Source organism: Mustelus asterias, chromosome 24 (assembly GCF_964213995.1).
Source record: "Mustelus asterias chromosome 24, sMusAst1.hap1.1, whole genome shotgun sequence".
Taxonomy (NCBI): domain Eukaryota; kingdom Metazoa; phylum Chordata; class Chondrichthyes; order Carcharhiniformes; family Triakidae; genus Mustelus; species Mustelus asterias.
In genome coordinates this window covers 11,530,538-11,544,916 of record NC_135824.1, presented here as the reverse complement: position 1 = coordinate 11,544,916, position 14,379 = coordinate 11,530,538, and positions in this window count along the sequence as shown.

The following is a 14,379-nucleotide window of genomic DNA, read 5'->3' as shown; positions in this document are numbered from 1 at the left end:
GACCTCTATAAGATCACCCCGAAGCCTCCTACGCTCCAGGGAAAAAAGTCCCAGCCTATCCAACCTCTCTTTATAATTCAAACCATCAAGTCCCGGTAGCATCCTAGTAAATCTTTCCTGCACTCACTCTAGTTTAATAATATCCTTTCCCCGCAACTCGAGCATCCAACCTTTCTCTCTCCATTACAGCCCTTCTCATTTTACTTGGTTTTATCAATACAATTATGGTTGTTCCGAATGTACAGGAGCTTCAACCCTTTGTTCTGTTGGATTTAACAAAAAGGTACCTCCCTTTGTCATGCCTCCATACTTGCCCTGCTTACTTTGCCCAATGGCAGAGGAAAAAAGCCCTGGTCCTAAGGCCCAGTTTTAGCATTGGTGAATAGAGAGGAAAATGTAGTGTGAGATCCAGGAATGTCTCATAGAATCATTGAATCCCTACAGTGCAGGAGGAGATCATTTGACACATGGAGCCTGCACTGACAACTGCCCAGGCCCTATCCCTGTAACCCCACGTGTTTACCCTGCCGGTCCCTCTGACACTAAGGGGCAATTTATCATGGCCAATCCACCCAACCCGCACATCTTTGGACTGTGGGAGGAAACCGGAGCACGCGGAGGAAACCCACGAAGACACGGGGAGAAAGTGCAAACTCCACACAGACAGTGACCCAAGGCCGGAATTGAACCTGGGCCTAGGAATGTGCAGACTCCGCACAGAATTCCCGGCTTGGGTCACTGTGTGTGTGGAGTTTGCACGTTCTCCCCATGTCTGTATGGGTTTACTCAGGGTGCTCGGTTTTCTCCCGGGCCGGGTAAATACGTGGTGTTACAGGGATGGGGCCTGAGTGGGATTGTTGTCGGTGCAGGCTTGATGGGTTTAATGGCCTCCTTCTGTGCTGTAGGGATCCTATGTGACCCAAACTGGAAATTGAACCCAGGTCACTGGCGCTGTGAGGCAGCAATGCTAACCACTGTGCCACTGAAGGAAATCTGCCATCCTTAAATGGTCTGGTCTACATGTGACTCCAGAGCCACATTAATGTGGTTAACTCTCAACTGACTGCCAATGGCAACTAGGGATGGGCAATAAGTGCTGGCCAGGCAGCGAAGACCATGTCCCACAAATGAATAAAAATAAATTCCTTGGGTGTAATGAAAAATAAAAATTGGCCCTTTCATTCCCAGACCCTGGCAATTGGAATGGTTTCCCTTTCTCAATCTTCATTCCTCTTTCAATCTGTAGGGTCCAAAATTCAATATTTCTTGATTTACCACATTACCTCCTCTCTTCTCTTCGATCAGATGGTTGCGCTACCAGCCTTGGCTCTTCATCAAGGTTTGTGGTTTCAGAAATAGAATGTGATACACACTGTCAGGTGGTGGCACTAATTTTCAATGTTGGACATAGTTCTCTTCCAAGCAAAAGCAATAGTTTAACATCTTACCCTTTCACCTTCTGGGCTCAGATTCAATCTCACTGCAAGGGCGATTCTGCCCTCAGTGTTCCAGGGTGAAATGATTTTCATTTAAGCAAAATTCGAGCCCCAACGGAAAAGCTGTTCCTCGCTTATCTACCACTTCATTGCTCCAAGACTGCCTTTGTACAGGGGTGCCACAAGGAATGGCCAGTCTCACACTGGATTGGACACACACCCGAACAGAATGAAGCAGTCTCAATAGGATAAAAGCAAAATACTGCGGGTGCTGGAATCTAAAACAAAAACAGAAAACGCTGGAAAATCTCAGCAGGTCTGACAGCATCTGTGGAGAGAGAATAGAGCCAACATTTCGAGTCAGGATGACCCTTCATCAGAGCTAAGAGCAAAGAAGATCAGAAGAGATTTATACTGTGAGGGTTGGGGTGGGGGGGCTATAATTGGACAAAGGGGATGTAAATGATGATGAAGAAGGCTAAGAAAGGTGCCAATACAGTCCATTGGACCACTTAATGGACACTTTTAGGACCTTTCTCAGCCTTCTTCAGCTTCAGTTACATCCCCTCTGTCCAATTACAGCCCCCCACCCCAACCCTCACAGCATAAATCTCTTCTGATCCTCTTTGCTCTTAGCTCTGATGAAGAGTCATCCAGACTCGAAACATTGGCTCTATTCTGTGTGAGGGTGGCACAGTGGCACGGTGGTTAGCGCGGCTGCCTCACCGTGCCGGGGACCCGGGTTCGATTCCCGGCTTGGGTCACTGTCTGTGTGGAGTTTGCACGTTCTTCCCGTGTCTGCGTGGGTTTCCTCCGGGTGCTCTGGTTTCCTCCCAATGTCCGAAAGACGTGCTAGTTAGGTACGTTGGCCCGAAGAGGCGCCGGAGTGTGGCGACTAGGGGAATTTCACAGTAACTTCATTGCAGTGTTAATGTAAGCCTTACTTGTGACTAATAAGTAAACTTTAACTTTTTAAATTTTTTTTTACTCTCTCTCCACAGATGCTGTCAGACCGGCTGAGGTTTTCCAGCATTTTCTGTTTTTGTTGTTGAAGCAGTCTCATTGTTGCTTTCAGTTAGCTGAGACTTGCAGTTACGTAATGGCTGATCACACCTCTCAGAGGTGTTTCAAACTCCGACGAAGCAAAGAGTATCAGCAGATATCACAAGCAGCAAATGACCAATTGATTCCGTTGATGGCTTTAATCAAAGATATTGAACGTAATTCCACATGAAATTGTCCTCTTTAAGTAATGGGATGGGAGTTTCCTTATCCTCTTGAACAGACAAGAATTGCTATGGTTTAACATCTCCTCTGAAGGGCCTCACAGCTGACAATATAAGATGTTCTCAAGATGCACTGCAATCTCTAACTTGTCCAGGTGCCATTCTCTCGAAGTGGAGAGATTTTTTGAAGACGTGACGAACTGTAAGTCCCTTTCACATTAACAATGCGGCTGAAGTGAAAAGAGCAAATGCTGGAAACCTTCAGTCAGTCTAACAGCAGAATTTGTTTCTCCACTCTGTTAGCCATCAGAATATTTCCACTATTTGCTGTTCCTCTTTCAGGTTTCCACCCACTGCATTTTTAAAATATTTTATTACTGTCACAAGTAGGCTTACATTCACACTGCAATGAAGTTACTGTGAAAATCCCCCAGTCGCCACACTCCGGCACCCGTTCGGGTACACTGAGGGAGAATTTAGCATGGCCAATGCACCTAACGCACGTCTTTCAGACTGGGGGAGGAAACCAGAGCACCTGGAGGAAACCCACGCAGACACGGAGAGAACATACAAATTCCGCACAGACAGTGACCCGAGCCAGGAATCGAACCCAGGTCCCTGGCACTGTGAGGCAGCACTGTTAACCATTGTGCCACCATGCAGCCCGTGGACTGGATTGTGATCAGAGCAGCAGCTTTGACTGGTTTTCGATTGTCAGAAAAACCCATGTGGTTTTCTAAGGCAAAGTTTATTAATTTGTGTCACAAGTAGGCTTATATTAACACTGCAATGAAGTTATGGTGAAAATCCCCTAGTCGCCACACTCCGACGCCTGTTCGGGTACACTGAGGGAGAATTTAGCATGTCCAATGCACCTAATCAGCACTTCTTTCAGACTGTGGGAGGAAATCGGAGCACCCGGAGGAAACCCACACAGATACAGGGAGAATGTGCAAACACTATGCAGTCACCCAAGCCAGGAATCGAACCGGATCCCTGCATTTGCTTTCGTTGGGATGGGAATGTTTCATATTTCTGCTTGAGTCCAGGTAAAAGAAAAGCCAAAAAATGACCAGGGAATTAGTTAACTGAAAGAAGTCTGAAGAACAAGCTGAGTTTGCGGAGTCAATACTAAAACATCAGGTAGAATAAAAGCAAAACTTAGGAAATGAGAGCATAAGCAAACAAACATAAGCAAGGTGACAGAATGCCTTGAGATGGAGACAGCAAATGGGAAGAGGAGGAAAACAACAGGAATAACTGAAGATTAGCAACAAATGGAGAGGATGAGATGGTAATAAGAGGGGGCAGTAATATCAATTGTGAGTTTGGGGGTGTTGCAGGGAGGTAGTGATATGGGCATGGTTACTTTTGAGTAGAGTCAACTATGAAATAGCACATCTCCTTTGGTCATTAGGTGGAACTGAATTGGTCTTGCAAGTCAAACGCTGTTTTCTAATCTTCAGTTATATTCTTTTCGTCAGAGTCAGATCTGACAAGAAGGGTCATCTTGACTCGAAACGTTGGCTCTGTTCTCTCTCGATGTGGAAATGCCGGTGTTGGACTGGGGTAAACACAGTAAGAAATCTCACAACACCAGGTTAAAGTCCAACAGGTTTATTTTGTAGCAAAAGCCACTAGCTTTCGGAGCGCTGCTCCTTCATCAGGTGGAGTGGGAGATCTGTTCACAAACAGGGCATACAGAGACACAAACTCAATTTACAGAATAATGATTGGAATGCGAGTCTTTACAGCTAATCAAGTCTTAAAGGTACAGACAATGTGAGTGGAGAGAGCATTAAGCACAGGTTCAAGAGATGTCTATTGTTACCAGACAGGACAGTTGGTGAGATTTTGCAAGTCCAGGCAAGTAGTGGGGGTTACAGATAGTGTGACATGAACCCAAGATCCCGGTTGAGGCCGTCCTCATGTGTGCGGAACTTGGCTATCAGTTTCTGCTCAGCGATTCTCCATTGTCGTGTGTCGTGAAGGCCGCCTTGGAGAACGCTTTCCCGAAGATCAGAGGCTGACTGCCCGTGACTGCTGAAGTGCTCCTCAACAGGAAGAGAATAGTCTTGCCTGGTGATTGTCGAGCGGTGTTCATTCATCCGTTGTTGTAGCATCTGCATTCGGCCTCTGATCTTCTGGTAAGCGTTCTCTAAGGTGGCCTTCACGACACACGACAACGGAGAGTTGTTGAGCAGAAACTGATAGCCAAGTTCCGCACACATGAGGACGGCCTCAACCGGGATCTTGGATTCATGTCACACTATCTGTAAACCCCCACAACTTGCCTGGACTTGCAAAATCTCACTAGCTGTCCTGCCTGGAGACAATACACATCTCTTTAACCTGTGCTTAATGCTCTCTCCACTCACATTGTCTGTACCTTTAAGACTTGATTAGCTGTAAAGACTCGCATTCCAATCATTATTCTGTAAATTGAGTTTGTGTCTCTGTATGCCCTGTTTGTGAACAGAACTCCCACTCCACCTGACGAAGGAGCAGCACGCTCCGAAAGCTAGTGGCGTTTGCTACCAAATAAACCTGTTGGACTTTAACCTGGTGTTGTTGGACTTCTTACTCTGTTCTCTCTCCACAGGTGCTGTCAGACCTGCTGAGATTTTTCAGCATTTTCTGTTTCTCTCTCTCTTTTCTAATACCTGCTCCGGAAGAGTTGTAGTCAGGAATTATTTTGATGTTTGATCGGACAGTCAAATTCATTGATGGAACTGGGTGGGATAAAGTGGATTGTCAATTTTTCAACTTAGCTGTAGACCATTCTACAATGGAACAATAACTACACTTAACATATATTCCATTAGCTTTAAAGCACTTTGGGACATCCTAGGGTTGTGAAAGGTACTACACAATGTAAGTTCCTTCTTTCTCGAATGAATGTCCTAATGTGTTAGCTAGCAGCAAGTAGGTTTGCGAACCAAGATTAAATTAATTGCAATTAATTAAATTAATTAATTAGCGGCAGGGAATCTTGTTTATTTATTCCTGGGGCATGGGCGTCACTGGCTGGCCAATATTTATTGCCCACCCCTAATTGCCCTTGTTCAGAAGGCAGTTGAGAGTCAACCACATTGCTGTGGCTCTGGAGTCATATGTAGGCCAGACTAGGTAAGGACGTCAGATTTCCTTCCTTGAAGGACATTAGTGAACCAGATGTGTTTTTCTGACAATCGACAATGGTTTGATGGTCATCAGTAGATTCTTAATTCCAGATATTATTTATAGAATTCAAATCCCACTATATGCCGTGGTGGAATTCGAACCCCGGTCCCCAGAACATTAGCTGAGTTTCTGAATTAATAAACTAGCGATAAAACCACTAGGCCATCGCCTCCCCATCTGACGTTTGATAATTTTGAACTGCTTATAGTGTGTGTAGGAAGGTCTTGTGCCACAATGTATGGTGTCCTGCCTCTGAGCTAGAACTCTGGGTTCAAGTCACATTCCAGGATACCTGGAGGGTTCATCACACGACTTTCCCCTACACTCCAGCCATTAGCCTGCCAGCACGACCTATGACACACTGATCACACAGTGGCCAGAATTCTCCGGTCTTGCAAGCCCCACTACTGCTGCCAACGAGAAGGGGGAATTTGGCGCTCAGCCAAATCTCTGTTCACTGCAGTGGGACTGGAGAATCCCAGCTGCAGGCGAGGTCGGAGAATTCCAGCCACTGAGTACTTTCGCCAAGTGGAAAGTAAAGAGGCTCATTACCCAACTGGAAGCTGTTAGCCAAACTGTGTTTCCCCAATCCCCCACCGTGCCTCCCATGCCCCCATTCCACCTCCATCCCCTCCCCCACCACTTTCAATATTTTTATATCTGGTAAAGAGAAATATTCAAAGAAATAACATCCCAGTGATTATTCTCCGGGATTAAGCACAGCAGTATCCTGAAGGTCAATTCTCCTTTCATTCCTGGAGATACCAAACCAATCCTGGAGGACTGGCAACCCAAGCAGCAGGAAGCTTACCAGCTGTCTACACTAATAACAGCTTGAGGAGTTGAACTCCAACATTTCTGAAATCAAGGCGTTACTGGGCGCTGAGCTGCTGTATGATTACAGAAATAAGCAATCTCTCGCAACCTATGAGTCAGTGAATCCTTTTACATACATGAATACAGTAACTCTGAATGTGATGAGCCCAGGGATTGAAATGAAACATTGTCACTGTATTTAATCAAGGATATGATCTCCCAGACCTCAGAAAGTGGCAGGATAAACAGTGGACTGGGCTGTGCCTTAGAGTTAAAAACTAGAGAATGATTTTATTAGCAAGATAAGCAGTGAGTACAATAGACGCTAGTAATTAACAGAATTACATTTTGAATACAAGAAATACAGGGAGGGAACCTTCATTTAATAGCGTTATTAAGAGCAAACCCTTAACAATAACATTGTGATTACTTTCACTTATCCTCTCTTTCTCTTGAGAGCTTCAGCAAAACTGATGAACTGAAAGTTCACTCCCTGACACGTAAACTGCCACTCTTTGAAGTTCACGCCAGCGACAAAATAAATGGAAAATTTCTCCTGCAGAATCATACAAATCTGCCAATCAAGCATTAGTAGAGATGGCAGGTCCACGTGCAATTCCAGTCATCATCTGTTGGCAGTGTCCATCTAACCTGTCAGACCCAAATCTATTTGACAATCGGCTCAACATTCCTTCCGCCTGAATGGATCGTACTCAGACGAAAAGCATTCTTTGCGACTGCTGGTTCACCATTGGAGTATATTTGTCCTTCACCAGACTTTCAAATAAAATATATTTGATGGGGAAGCGAGGTCGATTTATTTCACTGAAAATAAATACCACCTCTTTTTTATTGGTACCTTTCGGTACTTTATTTCGAATCAAAAAGGCCAATTCAAATGAGGTCAAATCATTGTCCCCACATGAGGGAGAAACAAGATCCGAGCTGACAAGACATTGCATCCCATCTTGGGCTCGATCAAACCAGATCCAAGCTGACAAGACAAGGCATTGCACTGCCTCCCGGGCTTGATCTAAAGCTTCATCTTAGCCAAAAGGCCGAGAAGGCTTCGAAAAAATACATCAGGGAAAGCGTCGGTTTAACATCCATGGCTACCCTGATCTTTCACTCTACCCTTGCTTAAGCAAACCACAATCGCAGTCGTCAGCAGACCCCCAGTAAAATGGACTGGCCTTGTCCCTGGCTTGATCCTGGTTTCACCCCTGCCAGTAAGACAAGGAGAAAACAGAACACTGCAAATTTGGAAATGGGAGACATAGAAGAAAAGATGGGAACACTCAGCAAGTCAGGCAGAGCATCTTGCAATCAGACAGAGAATGATGTAACACAGAAGGAGGCTATTTGGCCCTTTGTGTCCGTACTGGCACTGTGATATAATTGTCTAATGGCTCTTCCCCCATAACTCTGTGTCTTATTTTCTTATCCCCTTGAAATATTTATCCAGTGGCTCTACTGGATCTTCCAATTGAATCTGTCCCCTCCACCCTTTCAGGAAGTTCACTCCATATCGCAGCCCTCTATGTGAGTGGCACGGTGGCACAGTGGTTAGCACTGCTGCCTCACAGTGCCAGGGACCTGGGTTCAATTCCAGCCTGGGGTCACTGTCTACGTGGAGTTTGCATGTTCTCCCCGTGTCTGTGTGGGTTTCCTCCGGGTGCTCCGGTTTCCTCCCACCGTCCAAAGATGTGCAGGTTATGTTGATTGGTCCTGCTAAAATGACCCTAGTGTCAGGGGGATTAGGATATGTGAGGTTACAGGAATAAGGCCTGGGTGGGATTGTGGTTGTGCAGATTCGATGGGCCAAATGTCCTCCTTCTGCACTGCAAGGATTCTATGATTCTACGTAAAACATGGCTGATAATTCTTTCACCAGTCGCATTAAATCTCTGCCTTCCCAGTACCAATCCTTTTGTCACAGTGGAGACAGGTGATAAGTTAATGTTTCAAGCTCCTTCATCAGTTCTAAGGGGTATTGCAGATGAATCTCTGCCCCATTCTGTCTTCCTATCAGCTGATGGAAGGTTATGCCTGAAATATATGAACATACACACAAACATACCAACTAGGGATAGATCATTCACCCCCTCGAAAAATTAACTTGTCGGTTCTCACTATTAGAGCCAAGGAACTCGTCTGCAGGAGTTTTATATGTTTTGTATGGAATATAGAGTGTGGCATTAACCACAATGTAAACAGCCTCGAATATATAAATAGTATATACTTATTCATCTAATTACAATTGTGACAGATGTGACACGGTGGCATAATGGTTAGCATCGCAGCCTCACAGTGCCAGGGACTTGGGTTCAATTCTGGCCTTAGGTCACTGTCTGTGTGGAGTTTGCACATTCTCCCTGTATCTGCATGAGTTTCCTCCGGGTGCTCTGGTTTCCTCCCATACTCCAAAGATGTGCAGGTTATGCGGATTAGCCATGCTAAATTGTCCCTTGGTGTCCCAAGATGTACAGGTTAGGTGGATTAGCCATGATAAATGTGTGGGGTTATAGGAATAGGTTGTTGGGGGAAGAGGGTCAGGTGGTAGGCCTGGATAAGATGCTCTAACTGAGAGTTGGTGTAGACTCAATGGGCTGAATGGCCTCTTTCTGCACTGTAGGGAGTCTATGGGTCTATATAAAAGCAAATGACTGCGGATGCTGGAATCTGAAACCAAAAGAGAAAATGCTGGAAAATCTCAGCAGGTCTGGCAGCATCTGTAAGGAAACTCATTGTGTAGAGATGCTGCCAGACCTGCTGAGATTTTCCAGCATTTTCTCTTTTGGTTTCTATGGGTCTATGCTCCATGTCCCTCACCCTGGACTGCTAAGCAAAATAAATAAGTACAGCAGCCCTCATAACCTGTGCTTAAGTTTTTAGGACTTGGGTAACTGTTTCCCTGCGGATATGTTGATGTTTCATAATTAGACAAAGGGAAACTGGGCTTTGATTGGAGATTGGAAAGGTTTGGGGGGGCGGGGGGAGGGTCAGGTCTCCATACATGTTTAACATTCCAAGTAAAAAGTCTGGTGTCCGGGAGAAGCAAGGTGCAGGACAGCTGAGTGGATTCTGCGGTGCTGTTCCCTGTATGTGTGTGTGTCTTTGAGACGCACTGTCGGTCTTATCCTCTCACGCTGCACTCCCTCCTCACTGCAGCCCGGACCTGCCCCCTGCAACAGAGCCTGAACTGAACAGAAAGACTGCCGGCACAGTCAAACACCTACTACAACAGGCTCAAGCATCTCCCTACCACTTTTCCCCAGCACACGGTAAGAGAGCGTTACAACGGGGTTATAAATGAGAGCTATTTAAAAAAAAAGATTTTATTTCTGAGTTAATTGAATCAGTCAGGCAAAATAACGCAATTGATGCTTTAATATGCATATAAACTTTTTAGGTATTTTATAACCAGTGTATTTCTGTGGGAATAAATTGATTGGACTGATGTGTTAGTGCAGATTGGAGACTAGGCTACACTTGCACAGATCACTGAATCCCACATTACAGAGTTAACCTCAAATCCAGGATCCCGCGACTCCCATCTGTATATATTGTGGGATAAATTGTACCTTGGCAGGGCTAATTTGCATGTAATCATGACTAATAATACATCCTAGCTCTTATATTCCGTCCATAAATGTCTCTGCCTCTCTCTTTTATACAGTTTCTTGAAACTACCTCTTGGATCAAGCTTTTCATAGAATCATAGAATCCCTATAGTGTAGAAACGGCCATTCGGTCCATCTAGTCTGCATCGATTTTCTGACTGAGTATCTAATCTCCTCTCCCCCACCTCTGTAACCCCACACTTTATCATGGCTAATCCATCTAACCTGCACATCGAGGGACACTAAGAGGCAATTTTGGCATGGCCCATCTACCTAAACATCTTTCGGACTGTGGGAGGAAACCGGAACACCCGGAGGAAACCCGCGCAGACACGGGAATGACATGTAAACTTCACACAGACAGTGACCCAAGCCGGGAATTGAACCCGGTCCCTGGCCGCTGTGATGCAGCAGTGCTAACCGCTGTGTCACCATGGTTTGGTCACCTAATGTCTCTATTTTTTTATATGGCTCAGGGTCAAATGTTGTCTGATCATGCCAATGTGTAACTCTTGGGACGAGTTATTCTGTTAAAGGTGGTTATATAAATGCAAGTTGTTGTTGTTTTGCAGCAGAGCTGTAACCTCGACAGGCAAAGTTTGGATGGATTCATTAGAACCTCATCTGGCCCTCGGCAGTCCTGCTGCCACGGGCGGCACGATGGCACAGTGGTTAGCGCTGCTGCCTCACAGTGTTGGGGACCCGGGTTCAATTCCGGCTTCAGATCACTGTCTGTGTGGAGTTTGCATATTCTCCTAGTGTCTGTGTGGGTGTCCTCCGGGTGCTCCGGTTTTCCACAGTCCAAAGATGTGCAGGTTAGGTGGACTGGCCATGCTAAATTGCTCCTTAGTGTCAGCAGGATTAACATGTTTTTAAAAATTCATTCATGGGACATAGGTGTCGCTGGTTGGCCAGCGTTTATCGCCCATCTCTAGTTGCCCTTGAATTGAGTGGCTTGCTAGGCTATTTCAGAGGGCAGTTGAGAGTCAACCACATTACCAGACCAGGTAAGGATGGCAGATTTCCCTCCCTAAAGGGCATTAGTGAACCCAGATGGGTTTCCTCTGACAATCGACAATGGTTTCATGGTCATCAGTCGATTCTTAATTCCAGATATTTTTTATTGAATTCAAATTTCACCATCCGCCGCGGCGGGATTCGAACACAGGTCCCCAGAACATTAGCTGAGTTGTGGATTAATAGTCTAGCGATAATACTGCGAGGCCATCACCTGCCTGTGATGGATAGGGCCTGGGTGGGATTGTTGTAGGTGCAGGCTCGATGGGCCAAATGGCCTTTCTTCTGCATTGTAGGGATTCTATGATTTATCCTAACAATTTCTCTCCTGTTTGGTCACCTCTTACTTGTTTGATTTACCATCACTGGGGATGTTTTTGCAATCACCTTCATCCTAATCCCTTTAACTTTGACCATCCTTTCTTTGACTGTTTATCCTCCCAATCCATCCTTTCCTCTCCTTGTTGATTCTCAGAAGTTGTTCCGGTCCTTTTTTCTGCTTCTGAAGCCCCTTACAAACCTCACATTGTGCAGTTATCTTCCTCAAAGGACTGCTGTCAACAAGAAAATATGACGAACAGACCAATGTGTTATCCTCATCCTCAAAGGTTCTGTTCTTTACTCAGAATCTAATTTAGCGACAGAGACATTCTCCTTTGGGTGAAGGAGATTGAGGGGAGATATTATGACAGGTTTAGATGAGGTAAGCTATGCAAAGCTATTCCTATTGGTTCAAGGTACAAGGACTAGGAACGACAGATTTAAGGTTCTTGGGGAAGAGATGTGGGATAGATGTGAGGAAGAACCTTTCTTTAACACAGTGAGGGTAGTGACCTGGAACTCGCTTCCTATGAGGGTGGTGGTAGTGGAGACATTCAAGGATTTCAAAAGGAAATCCGATGGGCACTTAAAGGAAGTAACCTTGCAGGAATGTGGGGGTAGAATGGCGGAATAGGGTGGACGGGATTGCTCAAAAAGGGCTAGCACAGACTCGATGGGTCAAGTGACCACATTCTGTGTGGTTATGACTCTATGTTCCTTTCACCAAGCTTAGTATCAATTGTTTCTCCAGCCTTCATTCATTCCAGTTTCTTTATTGCATGACCTCTGTTCCTCGGTTGCTGTTGTTTAATCAGTGTCTATTGTGCTGCCGCTACTTTTCAAGTGTTTCTCTGGTTTCTGCACTGCCCCCCACCCTGCTCCTTCCAAAAACCTGGCTGCGCAAACCATTAGAACCCAAGAATGAAGTTCAGTGAGATTGCTGAATGAGATGGATCAAACCACTACACTCCCTTCACCTTGTCTGTGGAGCTGTGTTCAGACGCAGGCTATAAGGCTTATTGCTTGGATGTGTTGTCATCTGATTTCTGAAGTTTCTCCCCTGACCTTTTTTCCCTTCCTCTGCTTGGGGTCTAACCCATGCTTAGGTATGATCTCATGAAAGAAGGCCTTGGTTCATGCTGGAGTTAGCCATGGCTCAGTGAGTTAGGATTCCTGCCTCTGAATCAGAAGGTTGGGGGTTCAAGCCCCACTCAAGAGACTTGAGGGCAAAATCTAAACTAAATCTACTTCCCTGTACCGATGGAGTGCTGCACTGTTAGAGGTGCCAGCTTTCAATTCGAGATGTTTGTCTGCCCTCCCTGGAGGACATGAAGATACCAATGCCCAGGCTGATACTTGTCCCTTAATTAACATTATTAGAACATGTTATCTGGTGATTATTAGATTGCTATTGCTGGGATATGTTTGTGAGCAGTTTGGGTGCCAACACCTCAAAAGAAGTTAAAATGGGTGTCAGGTATTCTGAGGTTGTGAAAGACATACAGGCAAATCTTTCCTTGAGGAAGATACGATTGGTGAAGTGATTGATCTACAGTGAAGGGTATGTGGGGAGTCAGGCATCTCACTGAAACTTCCTGAAGTAATCCATTCATCTAGTTTGATCCTGTCTCCATCTGATGTCCATATGGGCAGCACGGTGGCACTGTGGTTAGCACTGCTGCTTCACAGTGACAGGAACCTGGGTTTCATTCCTGGCTTGGAGTTTGTACGTTCTCCCTGTGTCCGTGTGGGTTTCCTCCGGGTGCTCCGGTTTCCTCCCACACTCCAAAGATGTGCAGGTTAGGTTGATTGGCCATGCTACATTGCCCCTTAGAGTCAGGGTAAATATGTGGGGTTATGGGGATAGGGCCTGGGTGGGATTGTTGTCAGTGCATGCTCGATGGGCCGAATAGTCTTCTTCTGCACTGTAGGGGTTCTATGATTCTATGATATATATACACACCCTGCCGATGTGACAGAGATCTGGAGGGGGAAACCTGACTGTATTTCCAGCAGCACTGAGACTAATTGTGGCATCACTGTTACTAAAAGAAAGCATGCAGGTAGAGCAAGCGGTTAGGTGAATGGTATGTTGGCTTTCATTTCAAGAGGGCTTGAGTACAGGAGCAAGTGTGTCTTATCATCGACACAGATGCCATCATCTCACGTGAGAACACCATCCACCAGGTACACGGTACATACTCTTGCAACTCGGCCAACGTTGTCTACCTGATACGCTGCAAGAAAGGATGTCCCGAGGCATGGTACATTGGGGAAACTATGCAGACGCTGCGACAACGGATGAATGAACACCGCTCGACAATCACCAGGCAAGACTGTTCTCTTCCTGTTGGGGAGCACTTCAGCGATCACGGGCATTCGGCCTCTGATATTCGGGTAAGCGTTCTCCAAGGCGGCCTTCGCGACACACGACAGCGCAGAGTCGCTGAGCAGAAACTGATAGCCAAGTTCCGCACACACAAGGACGGCCTCAACCGGGATATTGGGTTTATGTCACACTATTTGTAACTCCCACAGTTGCGTGGACCTGCAGAGTTTCACTGGCTGTCTTGTCTGGAGACAATACACATCTTTTTAGCCTGTCTTGATGCTCTCTCCACTCCCATTGTTTTGTTTCTTAAAGACTGGATTAGTTGTAAGTATTCGCATTCCAACCATTATTCATGTAAATTGAGTCTGTGTCTTTATAAGTTCTGTTTGTGAACAGAATTCCCACTCACCTGAAGAAGGGGCTTA